Raw genomic sequence first — 14635 nt, 5'->3', positions numbered from 1 at the left:
GAGAAGATGAAAAGATCGCAGGTTTTATCGCGAAGGTGCAGAAACTTGTTCATCTCATGAAAGACTGTGGTGAAGTTGTTGTACCCCAAAATTTGTCCTCCTAATTTTATTTTTACATGGCTCATGTTTCTCATTCATTTCATCTAGCCTCATTAGACCATTTGCATAGCATGCATTTTTTCCGTTCAATAAGGCATGGGTTCAAAAGATCATTAGTCATTCAAGCTAAGGCTTCACGGTAGTTTTGAGGATTTCTACATTAATAAAAATGATCCTTCTAGTTTTTTCTTCTTTGTGTGAGCAAGGGTTTTGATGCATGATTGTGAAATTATTCATCAAGATACAAGGAAATTCTTCTCCAAAATGCGCCAGGATTATGGATCGGAGTTTATTTCTCTGTATTCCTCAAAAGATCATAATCTCAATCTTTTGTTTTTGAGTATGGAGTGAATTTAGCTTTCATCTATCAATGCTTCAACTGAGGATCATTGAATTTGAGTTTGGTCATTCGTTGTACGTTTCTAGATGCATTGTTTTTCTTTAGTTAGGCTCTGTTTGGTTGAGATACAAAGTTTGAGCCATGATACGAGGTGTTGTGTTTGAAGGTTCATTGGGCTCAAGGCATCATTCTTTCTAATACTTGTTGCTTGACACGCAAGTTTGGTTTAGATTGGAAAATTGAATTGAGTTAGGGATTCATTGAAGTTGCAAGTTTGATTGAGATTTGTTCATTGAAATTTGAAGCGGATTTGAGTTCAAAAATAATCCGAGTGAATTGAAAGTTCTTAAGCATTTGCGTGAAATTTCTTGGTATTTAAGTTACAAGATCAAAGTATTCATCAAAAATATTCATTCAAGTATTGATTCATAATTCACTAGCAATCATTCAAGATCAAACTCATTAATCATTTATTCAAGTTCACATCAATACAAGTCAAGCAAATTTCAAGATTTCATTCAATTCAAAGTTCATTCAAATAAGTTCTACCCGAAATCATGGGTTTCAAATAACTTCCCACTATTTCTTTCAAATTTCTTTCAAGATTCATTACAAATCTATGCCATCATTTTTTTTTTTGGAATATTGAATTCATAATTACAAAGAAGTTACATGAAAATCAAGACTTAAACCTATGCTTCAAGCCTAGTCTTCAAATTCCATCAATCCCTCCAAATTGTGTCCACAAAACTCCAAAACCAATGCTGCCCCAGTCTGCACAAAAACAGTCCACAATACTGGCCAAACGTTTGCCATTATGCTGTCTCAAACAGTCCAAAAATTACACAAAAATGGCATAAAAAAAACCTGCATCAAAAAGCAATATAACAGTGTCTCAAATTATTTCAAATGCTGTCCACAAAACTCCAAAACCAATGCTGCCCCAACCTGCACAAAAACAGTCCGCGATAATGTCCAAACCTTTGCCACTATGCTGTCCCAAACAATCCAAAAATTACACAAAAATGGCATAACAAAAACCTGCATCAAAAAGCAATAAAACATGGCTCAAATTAGTTCAATCATTTCAATCAAGTCACAAACACTCACCTAAACCAACACCACAACTTCAATCTACAACTCACCTTCCAAACCGTGTCACTATCCCCAACTCGCTTCACTCGAACGAACACTCAAGCTCAACACAACATGCACCAATCCCTCACAGCAAAACAACACCGCAACCTAACCTCCAACCTTCCCATAATTTCATTCAGAATACTCACTGCCATAACTCACCCACACACAAGTTAACCTCAATCGCAATCAACAACAACCTGAACACGAATCTTCATCCACAGCTCTACAACAAAACAACAACAACAACAATCCAACCGAATCATCTTCTTCAAGTAACAAAACCGAACACAGCATCAACATGACGCAACCGCGTCGTACAGAACCTGCAGATCCGCAACATCAGATTCATCGAATCACACCGCATCGCAACAATTTCCCCACCTGCAAAAATTCGAGCAAAACTGCAACAGTAAAGAAGATTTGAAGAAGAACAAGAGGAGAAAAAGAAGTATACCTGGAGAGTTGCTTGCTGGCCGGAAGTTGAACTATCATCGGCAATTCCTCTATCTGCGGTTAGGGTCCCTTACAAGTACGTTTATTTTTATTTTTTTTTGGTTGATTTTTTTTTTATTTGTATGAGTTTTCCCTTTATAAATTATGGGTATTATATTGTGTAGCTCAGCTTGTTTGAATTAGGTTTGTAGTTTGAAAGTTTGAATTCGGTTATCCAGATGGTTTTGGGGGAAGATCCAAATTTTGAGGGGTTGGTTGTTATTATGAGAATATGAGTGGATTCTTAAGGGTTTTTTTTAGGGAATAAGTAAAGGGTTTAAAAAGTAATCAAGATACATCACTAACATATCAAAAACCCTAGGACATTTAAAAAACGGGAAAAAGGAGCATAAACTATACAATAAGTACCTCCAGTTTTGCCCAAATATCATTAGATACGTTGTTTTCCAAATTTTTGGACTCCATGCTAAGAGTTTAACGAAGAATGAATCTTTAATGGAGAATGAAGTAGAGAGGTGAAAAATATGTAAGGTTTAATAGAGTAGGAGAGAGAGAAAGAGGAGACATGGTTTAACACAGAGAGGTGAAAAAAGATGTAATGTTTAATGGAAAATGACAAAAGACAAAGAGGTGGTTTAACATAATGCACACCGCTAATGGAAGAGGTTTCGAGAACATTCCCACATTGTCTCTCTCAACAAAGGTTACTTGTATTTGAGAATGGTGTAAAAGTGTTGTGACGATTTGGTAAGTTGTGAAAATGGTAGTACAAAAACGCGTCAACCAAAGTTTAAGAGAAAATTTTTAGTTTATCATTTTGTGGAGAATTGTTACTACCAAATTCTCTCTCTCAAACATTCTTTTATCCTTACAATCACGTGACTATGTTGTGGTAGTGGTGGTTGAAGGATAGAAAAACACTTAGAAATGGGGGGTTTGAATAAGTGTAGCTTTAAAAACTTGACAGATAAAAATAAATTGCACAGTTATTTTTATCCTGGTTCGTTGTTAACTAAACTACTCCAGTCCACCCCCGCAGAGATGATTTACCTCAACTGAGGATTTAATCCACTAATCGCACGGATTACAATGGTTCTCCACTTAGTCAGCAACTAAGTCTTCCAGAGTCTTCTGATCACACACTGATCACTCCAGGAACAACTGCTTAGATACCCTCTAAGACTTTTTAGAGTATTCTGATCCACACGATCACTCTAGTTACAACCTGCTTAGATAACCTCTAAGACTTCCTAGAGTATTTTGATCCACACGATCACTCTAGTTCCTTACAACTTAATGTAATCAATTCTAAGAGTATTACAATTGCTTCTTAAAAGCTATAATCACAAACTGTGATATTTCTCTTAACGTTTAAGCTTAATCTCACTAATATATTACAACAGCAATGTAGTGAGCTTTGATGAAGATGAAGATTCTGAGCTTTGAGTAGAACAGAGTTTCAGCAAGTTAATATGAGTTTTAGAATCGTTGTTGTTAACTTTGCTTCTCATCAGAACTTCATATTTATAGGCGTTGGAGAAGATGACCGTTGAGTGCATTTAATGCTTTGCGTGTTCCGTACAGCATCGCATTTAATGTTATACGCTTTTGTCAACTACCTCGAGCCTTGTTCACGCTGTGTCTACTGACGTTGCCTTTAATAGCTTTTAACGTTCCTTTTGTCAGTCAGCGTAGCCTGCCACTTGTACTTCCTTCTGATCTGATGTTTGTGAATACAACGTTTGAATATCATCAGAGTCAAACAGCTTGGTGCATAGAATCTTCTGATCTTCTGACCTTGAAGTGCTTCTGTGCGTGATACCATCAGAACTTCAGTGCTTCTGATCTCATGTTCTTCTGATGCTTCCATAGACCCATGTTCTGATTCTGCTTCGACCATCTTCTGATGTCTTGCCAGACCATGTTCTGATGTTGCATGCTGAACCCTTTGAGACAAAGCTTCTGAGCGCTGAATTATGCATACTCTTTATATATTTCCTGAAAAGGAAATTGCATTGGATTAGAGTACCATATTATCTTAAGCAAAATTCATATTATTGTTATCATCAAAACTAAGATAATTGATCAGAACAAATCTTGTTCTAACAGTGGTGAGTATGAGCGTAGTGCTGAGAAAAAAACATTTGGAGGTGATAAATTAATTGAGTAAAGACTAGCTTAACCCTATTTGAATAAGGAAAAAAGTTTTTGTATTATCTAGCTATTGGATGATATTTTTGTGGTAAAATTATGAGTGAGGTATGGAGTACAAAATAGAAGGAGATGACAAGTTTATTCGATTGTATAGAAAATAAATTATGTGAGAACAATGTAGTATTTTAATCGAAAAGAGTCCACTCAATTCATTGAAAAAACTAAATGTGAGAGTATATTTATTCTTGATGATGATTTATTTGTATTAACAAATAATGTATGTTTTATTTTTGAATTTATATTATTTTTCTTTTATAATGAATAGAAGTTATAGGAGCTTTATCTTTTCTTTAATTTATTCATTGTGTAACGTAAATAATAATTATTAACTCTAATTAAATTATTTGAGTTTTTAATATTATAAAATTATTAGTAATTTATTTTATCATTATATTTTATATGATATAATATATATAAAAAATTATTCTTAATGTTCTACCTCAATTTAATAATGATTTAACCTTCTAACCTTAAACTCTTACCTTATACTGATTTATTCAAAATGAGATTGTTGTAAAGTATGAAAAATAAGTTAATGGCTTAAAGAGTAATCTAGATATATCACTAACATATCAAAAATCTTAGGGCATTTAAAAAAACGGTAAAAAAGAGCATAAACTAGACCATAAGTACCTTAGGGGATTTAGCCAAAAGTTTTGCCCAAACATCATTAGATACGTTGTTTACCAGATTTAAGGACTTCATGCTAAGAGTTTAACGAAGATTGAAGCTTTAATGGAGAATGAAGTGAAAAAATATGTAAGGTTTAATGGAGTAGGAGAGAGAGGAGATGTGGTTTAACACAGAGAGGTTAAAAAGATGTATGGTTTAATGGAAAATGAGAAAAGACAAAGAGGTGGTTTAACACACTGCACACTACTGATGGAAAAGGTTTTGAGAACATTTCTATGTTGTCTCTCTCAATAAAAGTTACCGATTTGGTAAGTTGTGAAAAATATAGTATAAAAAGGCGTAAACCAAAGTTCGAGAGAAAATTTTTAGTTACATTTCTCCATAAAATGAAAAACTAAAATTTTTCACTCAAACTTTGGTTGCCGCGTTTTCATACTACTTTTTTCACAACTTACAGAATCGTCGCAACACTTTTTCTCACTATTTTCAAATACAAATAACCTTTGTTGAGAGAGACAATGTGGGAATGCTCTCAAAACCTCTTTCATCAGCAATGCACAGTGTGTTAAACCACCTCTCTGTCCTTTGTCATTTTCCATTAGACCTTACATCTTTTTTCACCTCTGTGTTAAACCACGTCTCTCTATCTCTCTCTCCCCATTAAACCTTACATCTTTTTTTACTTCTCTGCTTCATTCTCCATTATTGTTTCATTCTCCGTTAAACTATTAGCATGAGGTCCTAAAATCTGGAAAACAATGTATCTAATGATGTTTGGGCAAAACTTTTGGCTAAATCCCCTAAGGTACTTATTGTATAGGCTCCTTTTTACCTTTTTTAAATGTCCTTGGGTTCTTGATAGGTCAGTGATATATTTAGATTACTCTTTAAGTCCTTGACTAATTTTTAATACTTTGTAGCAATCTCAGTTTGAACAAATCCGTATAAGGTAAGAGTTTAAGGTTAGAAGGTTAAATCATGATTAAATTGAGGTAGCATATTAAGAATAAAATTTTAATATATTATATCATATAAAATATAATGATAAAATAAATTATTAATAATTTTATAATATTAAAAACTCAAAACATTTAATTTGAGTTCAGTAATTATTACTTACGTTACATAATGAATTATTAAATTAAAGAAAAGATAAAGCTCATAGTACTTCTATTAATTATAAAAGAAAATTAATATAAATTTAAAAATAAAAACGTACATTATTTGCTAGTACAAGAAAATCATCATCAAGAATCAAGATTCTCTCACATTTAGTTTTTTTTCATTGAATTGAATGGACTCTTTTCAATTAAAATACTACATTGTTATCACATAATTTATTTTCGGGTTAAATATACAATGCCCCCTTGTCATTAGGGCGAGATTCGGTTTTGTCCCGAGATTCAGTTTTGCCCCCCTGAAGTTTTTTTTTGTAATCCGCCTCGTATAAAACAAAGATTTTGTTTTCTGTGCCCTTATCCCTTGTTTGGTTGACTGGACTTGCTTACTTATTGTATACTATGTTGAATTTGGTTCTGGTATGTTAACAAGCAACATTTCCACCATCCGAGCTACAACTTATTCGTTGAAACTAAATGCTTTCTATTTAGTTTAGTTATTAGTGTTTTATTTGTATTTTTTAATTAGCTTTTTATTATTTAATATATATATATATATATATATATATATATATATATACTTTTAAAAACGTTAATATATATACTTTAATATAATTATTGCTCAATTTGATAATTATTGCATTATCTATTTATTTTATTTTAATTAATTATTTTTTATAAACTTCATTTTTTAATAAACTATATTTTTTTTGTAAACTTCATTTTTGTATAAATTAATTACTAAACTAAAAAACAGTACAAAATATATTAATGTTTTTTGATATATATATATATATATATATATATATATATATATATATATATATATATATATATATATATATGATCAAATGACACCAAGGTGTCAAAGTTTAATTTAACACCAAATCTCAACCGTTAAAAGAATTGATCTAACGGTGATAGTAAATAGTCTAATTTTTAGGAGAAAAATATGCTATGTATTCTTTTATTATTACTCCCTCCGTTCCTTTTTAAGTGTCGTTTTAGAAGAATTTTTTTGTTCCTATTTAAGTGTCGTTTTATAATTTAATGTTATGATTTGTCATTTATACCCTTATTTTCTCAATAACTCCACCTCAAATTTTTCAATAAGTTATTGGAAAAAGAGAGTTTATGATTGAATTTATTTGGAAAGAGAAAAATAAATAAGGGTATAATAGAAAAAGTAACTCAAATAATCCACTATCTTGGTTGATGAGCTTTTTGCTAAAACGACACTTAAAAAGGAACGGAGGGAGTATTTTTTTTCATTTAGTATCACTATTAGATCAATTCTTTTAACTGTTGAGATTTTGGTGTCAAATTAAACTTTGACACCTTGGTGTCATTTGATCCTATCTCATATATATATATATATATATATATATATATATATATATATATATATATATATATATATATATATATATATATATATATATATATATATATATATATATATATATATATATATATATATATATATATATATATATGGCATTTCAAATGAGAGGGGTCTTTTAATGAGAGATGAGAGGATCAATTAATAGCCATTAGATTAAATTACTATTTTTTATTTCATCTCATATTAAAAGATGCATGTGATAAAGCTTTTAGTAATTAAGGAAACATAATTATCTCGCTTCCCTAGTTAGCTTTCTTTCTTCCAGCAACTATTATTATCCGTATCCTTTTGCCTTCACGTCAAAACATATATTCATGCTTTTTCCTTCTTCATGTTTTCAATAAAAATTTATATGTTCCACTTTTCTTGTTTCTAAATACCATTATCATTAATCTTCTCACTGGCTCTCTTGTTCATTGTGTGCTTCCTACTTTCAATTTCTATGGACAGCGAAATATCAATCGGTACTCAAATTGTCAAGGTAACATCCTTTTAGCTTTGAATAAAAATTCTTTATATATATCGTTTTTTGTTAATGTTTTTTGTTTTTTGTTTGTTTATAATTTTGTTTGTTTTATATATAACTTATTAACGTTTTTTATATAATTTTTGTTTTTTGTTAACGTTTTTTGTTTTTTTGTTAGTTTATTATTTTGTTTGTTTATATAATATATATTAATTATTATATGTTAACGTTTTTTTGTTTGTTTTATATAACAATGTACATTAATTATTATATGTTAGCATTTTTATAATATATAAAGTACATTAATATATCAATGTTTTTTATAATATTTTAACTATATATATATATATATATATATATATATATATATATATATATATATATATATATATATATATATATATATATATATATTAAAAGTATGTATATTAGTTTATAATATGTGTAAAATGTTAGTTTATAATATATTAACAGTTTATAATATTAAAAGTATATAGTTTATAAAAAAATGTTAATTAAAATATTAATATAATAATAAATAAAATGTAACTTTATTGTTAAAATATTAAATAAATATTAACTATAAGTATTATTTACATTAGTATAGTATATTAATATGTATACATTAATATATTATTAATATAGTACATTAATATAACATCATTGATATAATATATTGTTTCAGTTCCATCATATATCACAATTAACAAGTTGGCGTAGTGGTAGCACCCATTTCCTACATTCTATAAGACATTTTTCCAAACCGTGCCAACGTGACATTTAAAACCATAATAAAATAAATAAAAAACATTTAAAAAGCCACGTGAGATGCCAAGGGGATAAAAAAAACACTTTTCACCTCCTCCTATTTTGTACTCCACACCTCACTCATAATTTTACCACAACAATATCATTCAAAGTCAGCTACATAATACAAACTTTTTCTTTTTTCTTAGTACTACGCTCATACTCACCACCACTATCACAACACAGTCACGTGATTGTAACGATAAAAGGATGTTTGAGAGAGAGAATTTGGTAGTAACAATTCTCCACAAAATGACAAACTAAAAATTTTCTCTCAAACTTTGGTTGACGCGTTTTTATACTACCTTTTTCACAACTTACCAAATCGTTGCAACACTTTTTTTTCACTATTTTCAAATACAAGTAACCTTTGTTGAGAGAAACAATGTGAGAATGTTCTCAAAACCTCTTCCATTAGCAGTGCGCAGTGTGTTAAACCACCTATATTTCTTATGTCTTTTTTCATTAAACCTTACATCTTTTTTCACCTATCTGTAGTCAATTTTTTATGTTATTTACTGAAAAACTTTGCAAAAGAGTTCCGATAATCAGTTTTAATTTTTATTTTGCAAATCATAAAACTTTGTCAAAGAGTTCCGGTATAAAAAATTATTTTGTAGAAAAAGTGAATTTTTTTTATGAATCAACTATTTTTACAAGAGTATTTTGATAATAGGTGTAAGAGAATTAAAGATGGAGTATGAGGTAAAATTTCCCACCTCTAGTTGTCACTAGGGGTGGCAAACGGGCATGTCCGCCCCGTTTAGGCCCACCCCGCGAAAAAATGCAACGGGGCGGGCGGGCATATGAGAGAGTGCGGGTCTAAAACTTTGCCCCGTCCCGCAAAAAAGTGAGGGCGGGGTCGGGAAAGCCTGCGGGCATTAAACCTTTTAGGCCTAAAAATAGTAAAATTGTATGAAAAAGCTCATGCCCGCAAAAAAACGGGGCGGGGCGGACACACTAAAGGGAGCGGGCCTAAAACCCCCCCCACCCCGCGAAAAAGTGCGGGTAAAACGAACTTTTCCCGCGGGCCGGACCCGTTTTGCCACCCCTAATTGTCACCACCATATTTAAGCTAATTCCATCATATTTCCCTATTTCCCTTACACCCTATTTTTGTCCATTACACACTATTTTTCTCTTTCCCTTGGAATATAGCGTCTTGAATCAAATTCGAACCAGCAGCACAGGGCTTGGAGGAGCCTCTAAAAAGTTTGGAGGAGCCTCTAAAAAGTATATACTATATCATCTCATGATATTATATAAATTTAAGTTTAATTGCAACCCAGCTCACGTTTGCAGTAGCTTGATGGTGATGATTTGAGTATGAAGCCTAATAATTTACTTACATATCTAACTCTATTATTTTTTTCTTAACTGCTGCAGTTAAGATTTGATATTTTTTTGTTAATTTGGCCTTAATTATATTGCTTTTTTTTACACAATTACATTGTATTTAAAAAAACTATAGATCACATGTTATCTTTATAAAATATTAATATTTTCAAACCGATTTTACCATTACTTATAAGAGGAAGCTTCATGAAATCTATCACATTCAATTTAAATTAAAAAATTGTTGAATCATTCTTCTCACATCGTCATGTATATAATTTGTTTTGTTTCAAAGCTCCAGTTAAACTTTCTTTTTTCTTGAGAAAATCTTCAATGCTTTTAAAAAGATGATGAATCAAAACATCATTCGTCATCAAACGATTAAATAAAGCATAAAAGTGTAAAGATGAACAAGGTAAAAAGAACATGATGAAGAAGAAGAGTGAGAGTGAGAGACGAGAAAAACGAGGGGCGGCTGATTGTCTATATCCATTAAGATTATCTTATTTAGAGTTTTTACTATGAATTGGGCTTATAAAAGAAGCCCATGATTTTTTTTCATGCATATATGGTGAGAGAGATCGAGAATAGAAATCGTGTTCAAGAGAATGGTTTGGTGTCAAGGTCAGAGATCATGCAGGTTCGCTTGCACCATCTTGATAACAATTGGATTAAGCTCAATTGTGACGGTACTTATAAAAACTCTGCATCCATGGCCGATTGCAGAGGCTTATTTAGAGATTCTTCAAGGAGTTGGGTGAAGGGTTATGCTTGTAAAATTGGGGTGTGTGATGCTCTCACTAGCGAAATACCCGCTATGTTACATGTTTTGGAGCTTGCTTGGCTAAAGCATTTACAAATTTAGTAGAGTAGAGTGATTCTAAAATATTAATAGATATGGTGTGTCAAAAGAGTTTAGATGATAAAAAAATTTCAATATGAATTCGTAGAATAAAAAAAAGGACTAGAAAGGATTGACGCATAAAATTCCATCATATTTGGCGCAAAGGCAACTGTTGTGCAGATTGGATAACAAATTAAAATTTTTATTTGAACAAATTAAATTTTCATTTTTTTTATTTTATAGTTTTTGTTGAAAAAATTATTTTAAATCAGATAGATCGAGGCCTTAATCCTGAACAAAAACTACTTTTTTATAAGTATTTCAAGCACTCTCAAATGTCTTAGAGTTGGAATGCATGAATATCTAGAATAATTTAACCTGTAATCGAATTTACACAAGACTGATAAAAACTCTGATGTAGGGAAGAAAATCTGGAATTTTAGTGAAGAGGATGTACAATTTTTTTTTGTTATACAATTTCTAAATCTAGAATGACTAATTTATAGGCGAAGATAACGTTATTTCACAAGGTTGCGGTCATTGATGAAACACACACTTTCAATAATACTTATATCAAATGTTCCACTGTTTCGCCTAAGCAAACATTTTTACCAAATGTTGCATTGTTTCGCTTACAACAACAGTTCAAAAGTGTTGTCTATTTTGACTGCATTTTGTAATACTTCATGAAGCATTGTCTTTATTCGAATTCAAAATACAATTTGCCTAATACAACATGTTATAAAGTGTTTTCTATTTCTGAATTCAAAGAACAAGTTCCACATACATATTTTCTTGTTATTTTAGAACATACATTGTGATTAATTTAGTCTTTAAAAGAAAAATTTTAATGAAATGAGGGCACGAATGAATGATGAGCTCGTATGAAACTCTCCTTGTTGTTGTTGCGAAGCATGTGTGGAGGTTAATATGGAGAAATGAAAATGAAATATGTTATATATAATTCATAGTTTAAAATATGTGTATGCATGAAGAAATATTAGCAAAGAACATAAAGTTAAATAAGCAAACATATAATGTCATATTTTGTTTCAGGAATATTAATATATGTTTCTCGCCCTTTAAACTCTCCTCTTGAGTGTCTTTGCGGCAATTATGATGTGTAATTATCCAACCAGAAATATTTAAATATGATGAACATAAGCTAAGATAATAATGCAAAATGAATAACTTTTTCTCCTTCAAAAAAATATACACTTTAGTTTTGAAGCTTTAACTTTTAATTGAACTCCTTATAGCTTTTTTTTCTTCTTAAACTCTGATTCTCGAAAAAAAACTACTAATTCCGTTTTTTACTATAAGTCGTTTTGGCATTTTCACACATATTAAGAAAAATAATAATTATTGTATAAAATAGAGAAATTATAAAAGATTTTACTAAATTGTCCTTCATTAATTGTATGGAAAAGACAAATTAAAATAATTTAAAGAAAGAGAATAATAAATGCTTAAGGGTATAATAAAAAAAAATAGTATTAATGATTCTTATTATGACTATTATAAAAGATTTTACTAAATTGTCCTTCATTAATTATTATTACTATTATTATTATTCTTATTCTTATTATTATCCTATTTTTGCAGGTACTTCCTTTAACCAAAGGGGAGCAGAGGTAAATTCTATCTCTCATCACTCCATTACCTTTTCTAATCACTTGCCACTTTCTCATTATAACATTGGTAAAATACCTTTTTCTGGCCCATTTAATTTGTTTTTGCTAACCCTTTTTTTCTTTAATTAATTCAATCAACCCTAAAAAACAATTAATCGGTAGGTCTTGTCCATTAACATTTATTCGGCCATTGGCCAAAAAACAATTTAATTAAAATTAGATTTTTAATTAGGTTTATAGCCAAAAAAAATAATTAAATAATTTAATTAGGTTTTTTAGCCAAAAATAATTAATTTGATTAATTAGGTTTTTTAACCGATTAGGTTTTTTAGCCAATTAGACTTTTTAGCCGATTTAAGTAATTAGGATTTAACCAATAATTAATTAAATAATTTAGGATTAGGGTTAATGAATTTTTAATTAGGTTTTCACCTTATAACCCTATTTTTCTCAAATCCTAATTTCATTCTATTTTCATCGATTCTTCGATTTTTCCTCTTGCGTTTAATTATTTTTAATTATGTATCTTTTCGAGGTTGTAATAATTTTAATTAGATTTATTTTCCGTATTTACTTTTCTTCTGATTATTATGTAACTTCCCAGAAGTCATGTAATAGTTTTAGGGTTTATCTTTCCGCACTTTTATTTCCCCGCACTTTACTTTTCACACTTCCCCGTTTTTGGTTATGTATTCCCCCTCCCCGAAGCCTTGTAATAGCGTAGGACTTTATCTTTCTGCTTTTATTTTCCGCACTATATAAACTGTTTAGATGCATGTTAATAGGATTGTATGGCAAGATAAAATCAATCTAGAATAACCCTAATTTTCAGGATTAAATAAATCAACCACTTTTGTTCACACACTCACATTTAGGGTAATCCTCTCTTATGTTTCCTTTCAACGAATAATAGTCAAGTCCCTCGAGCGTAGGGATACCTTAGAAAATGTTGCCCCCGATTTAAATCATCATAGTCCCTTCGATTTAAAGATCATGGTCCCTTCGATGTTGTCTATGATATAAATGATCTCATCTTTCGATTAAATGATGATAGTCCCTTTGAATGCTAAGGTATTCTTACTTGTTGCCTTTTATGACTATTCACATCCAATGTATAGGACTTCCTACCCTCTTTATGGTATGGATAACCCCTATGACTTTTCGATGACCATTTACATCCAATGAAAGGACTTCCCACTAACTAATGGTGTGGATAGTCTCTTTCCCTTAAACGAAAGACTTTAATAACAAGATAGACCTTACAAACTTAGGGTAGGTAATTCCTAATTGCTTGCTCAATTCAAAAAACAATTCAAATTGCTTTTCACACCTCCTTTTTTAAAATAATTCTCAAAGGCTACACTTTGTATACATCTGTACGAAGATCATTACAAAGTTAAAGTTCTTTTTCTAACTGTTTTTCTAAACACACACTACACTCTTCAAACAATTCAAACAAAAACAAGTGAGCTAAGCAATTAAGAGCCCATGGATAACCATGGATACAAAGGGTGCTTACACCTTCCCTTTGTATAACTTACCCCCCGAACTCAATCTCTTTCAAAAAGGTATTTCTTGTTCTTTTAGCCTTTTCAATTGGATAAAATAAAAGTCGGAGGCGACTCTAGCTATCCGCACATTTAAAAAAGTCAGTTCTCCCACCGTATTACATAGTGGCTTTTAGAACATGATCTTCTTAGAAAGGAGATCAAGTGGCAAATACTTCTTGTTCTTGTGGACTTCCTTCAAAGTCATGAGAACTTCGTGTTCTCATAAACTTCCTTCAGAGATTTAGATCTTCTTATTCTTGTAAACTTCTCTCTCGGTGAAGCTTTCTGATAATTGAGAGACTAATGTTCAAACTATCTTCTTCTTATAAGCTTCCCTCAATGCAGCCTTCTGCTTTATTTTCTGCTTCAGAACTTCTGAAACATGAATAAACGATTAGGGAGCATATATGTTCTTATTAACTGAAAATTCTAGTAACTCACACGCGATGTCGTACTGGATGTTATGACATCCACAATTACACAGAATAAAACGTTAAAACAGACGTGCATAAAAACAGTAAAGAACATAAAAAAATTATTCACCCAGTTCGGTATACAACAATACCTACTCTGGGGGTTACCAAGCCAGTGAAGGAA

The 14635-nt window shown here is 30.7% G+C and overlaps 2 long non-coding RNA genes across 3 annotated transcripts; one reads left to right on the top strand and one right to left on the bottom strand.

The window, feature by feature from the left end:
• Positions 1–885: 885 nt before the first annotated feature.
• LOC131631306 (uncharacterized) lies at positions 886–2527 on the bottom strand. 2 transcript variants are annotated; one of them, XR_009292650.1, is made up of 3 exons: positions 2034–2527; positions 1585–1960; positions 886–1480 (listed from the first exon to the last, which is right to left on the bottom strand). It is a non-coding gene; the product is annotated as an uncharacterized LOC131631306 (long non-coding RNA). The 2 variants fall into 2 exon arrangements; XR_009292648.1 differs by having other exon boundaries at positions 1585–2527.
• Positions 1973–12688, top strand: LOC131631317 (uncharacterized). Its single transcript, XR_009292654.1, has 3 exons — positions 1973–2108; positions 7853–7883; positions 12460–12688. It is a non-coding gene; the product is annotated as an uncharacterized LOC131631317 (long non-coding RNA).
• Positions 12689–14635: the final 1947 nt, after the last annotated feature.

Source organism: Vicia villosa, linkage group LG1 (genome assembly GCF_029867415.1).
Source record: "Vicia villosa cultivar HV-30 ecotype Madison, WI linkage group LG1, Vvil1.0, whole genome shotgun sequence".
Classification (NCBI taxonomy): domain Eukaryota; kingdom Viridiplantae; phylum Streptophyta; class Magnoliopsida; order Fabales; family Fabaceae; genus Vicia; species Vicia villosa.
The sequence above is the reverse complement of the archived record's forward strand: the minus strand, read 5'-3'. Positions and strand labels throughout refer to the sequence as shown.